This window comes from Octopus bimaculoides, chromosome 16, assembly GCF_001194135.2.
Source record: "Octopus bimaculoides isolate UCB-OBI-ISO-001 chromosome 16, ASM119413v2, whole genome shotgun sequence".
NCBI classification, from domain to species: domain Eukaryota; kingdom Metazoa; phylum Mollusca; class Cephalopoda; order Octopoda; family Octopodidae; genus Octopus; species Octopus bimaculoides.
This window is the reverse complement of record NC_068996.1, coordinates 5,675,379-5,677,347: the sequence shown is the minus strand read 5'-3', so window position 1 is coordinate 5,677,347 and position 1,969 is coordinate 5,675,379.

The following is a 1,969-nucleotide window of genomic DNA, read 5'->3' as shown; positions in this document are numbered from 1 at the left end:
GAGAGAGAGAGAGAGAGAGAGAGAGAGAGAGAGAGAGAGAGAGCACTTTGTTCTCGCGTTTATTCCCTCTCTGCCTGAAGTTACCGTAGTCTTTTCTTTTCACGGATAAACCTAATCTTGCTTTTTACACTTTTAAAATCTTTCTTTGATACACGATCTCTTTTCATCGGAATTTTTATTTTTCTCTCTTTTTTATTTCCGAAAAGAAAAGCTCTACATTGTGTCCGGCCCTCTGTGGCTGATATTTTATAAGTGAAAGAGTATTATTTGTCGACCGGTTTCGCTTTCGCCAATCATGACATTGAAATTATTGTAATTTCGTATTTTCTTAAGAGGATTTTGGTCCATGCTGTGTGTGGAGAAATTTGTGAGTGAATGAATCAATAAGTAGAAAAATCTAAGGGGAAGTAATTGTTGGTCGTTATTATTCGGTACGGGAGGTAATTGCTCATCTTTTGGGGGAGGTGATAAATAAATATACAAAAATTCAAAAAGCTAAAGTAATGAGATAAAATATGTATAGTGACGGGTATGTGATCTTGAATTAAAATATATACTGCGACCAAAGTTGGTTATGCATTCGTATTCAGGCGTGTTCTATATTTTTCAATACATAAATTTTCTTTATTTAAGCGTTCTTGTACAGAAATTGTTTCTTTGCACTGGTAGATGGGGAAAACTGTGAAGTTTGGTCGGAGACGTCTCTCTATGCGTTCACTCAAAGGAATCTGTCTGTACTGCGGAAAGGGATTCTGTTCCTTATGTAGTGTGCTTCTCCGTCTAAGTGTCTTACTTGTTTATACTATATAGTTATATCCACAACCTGAACAAGTTATAACATAAATTAGATTCTCGAAGTGAAGTTGGTTTTAACTGCGAACCTCACTACTTGTTTAAATAGAAATTTCGAGCCTTCTAGTAGGTTAGGGCTTGTCCCACAGTTTGGGCGTTCACATTTTTCACTTGTCAGTTTCGTGGTTGTGTAAAGCTTCGCATTTGTCAGAAGTCTTTTTAGCGATTTGTATTGCTTTTTGCATTTGACGAATTTATGTTTTCAGAATAATGTTCATTTTGGGCTCCTTAATGAGCAAAGGTAGATTTTGTACAATAGTATTGTATGCCTCATTGTTTCTAGGGTTGTGCGTTGATATATATACGGTAGTACTTTTAGATGAGGTGTGGGGTTACGTCTCGTTTCACTTAGTGTTTTAATGCCTAATTTCTTGGCACGCTTAATTCCATCGTCTATAAGTAGGGTAGATATTGTATTCCAGTTAGTTTTGTTCTGAAGTCTTGAAGACAGAGGTTCCGATATTTCCAGCAGGCGATATTGTGCAAATCCTTTTTGCTAAATTAAAGGGGATATTTCTTTTGATGTGTTTCGGGTGGCATGAGCTAAACAGAAGACGTTGCTTTGAGTCCGTTGGTTTATGATAAATGTCAGTTACAATATGGTTGCTGAATTTTTTTATCATAATATCTAAGAAAAGGAACAGTTCTTTACTATATTCCATTGTAAATTGAATGTTAGGGTTTATATTATTTAGTTTTGATTTAAATTCCAAAAGTCAATGGTCTCCTTCCAAACGATAAAGCAATCATCCAGATATATTTTCCAGACTTTCTTATATAATGGTGAAATAGATATCCATATTTTTGTAGTGAAAATCCATATAAGGTGAATTCAAAATATCCCATTATTATGTTCGCAAGAACAGGGGCTGCTTTCGTTCCCATCGCAATTCCACATTTTTGACTATAGTTGGTGTCATCAAATACGAAGTAATTGTTCTGAAGTATAGATTTGAAAGTTTCAATTATAAAAATCTGGTTTATGCATTCCGGAAGTACTTCGGGGTACTTTTCCAGTGTTTGTGTGTATGTGTGTATGCGCGCGTATATATATATATATTTACACACACACACACACACACACACACACACACACACACACACACACACACACACA